Genomic DNA, 697 nt, shown 5'->3' on the forward strand with positions numbered 1-697 from the left:
CCGCCTCCCCCGCCCCCCGAACCCCTTATTCTATTTGTATCTCTGTAAGTTCATCAGTCCCGGGGTTTCACATACCGAAAAATGAAAAGACAGCACAACTTCAAGAGGGTGACCCCGATGGCCTAACCTCTGAGATAACTCCTAATACATACAACCAAACACCAAACAAAACAATACAAACCCCCAATACAGGAAATTTTGGACACCAGACCAGGTCCAGCATGATCTGGGGGGGGAGGGGGGAGGGGAAGGAGGTTGTCTGCTGACAGAGTTTTAATTGTTCACGTCAATTTTATGCCTTTGATCTTCTACACGCAACCCTCTAATGCACTCGGTTCAGTAACGACTTTCCTCCGATGCCTGATTGTGGATGGAGGGAATTCCCAGGAGGCATATTTCCTATGTAGTTCTGCAAATGGCTTCCACTGCCATCCCGACAGCCTTCTGCAGACCAGAGTCTCACACTTTAGGCTCTGATACCAGTCCCACCTTGAACTTCAGCTTATACACGTCATAGTCCTTCAGTGGCTGATGATGGTGGGCTTCCTCCACGGGGCCTTAGTTGGCATCTCACTTAGATGACGGCTTGTTGGGAGACAAACCTTGAAGGCCTCAGATGCTCTTTTCACTAATAGCCAGACACCACCCAATTGCTTCACCACGTTTTGCTATAGCAGCCATATCGCCTGTGTTCGCT

The sequence above is a fragment of the Echinops telfairi genome, unplaced genomic scaffold (genome assembly GCF_000313985.2).
Source record: "Echinops telfairi isolate 266 unplaced genomic scaffold, ASM31398v2 ScPeMD7_36;HRSCAF=134, whole genome shotgun sequence".
Classification (NCBI taxonomy): domain Eukaryota; kingdom Metazoa; phylum Chordata; class Mammalia; order Afrosoricida; family Tenrecidae; genus Echinops; species Echinops telfairi.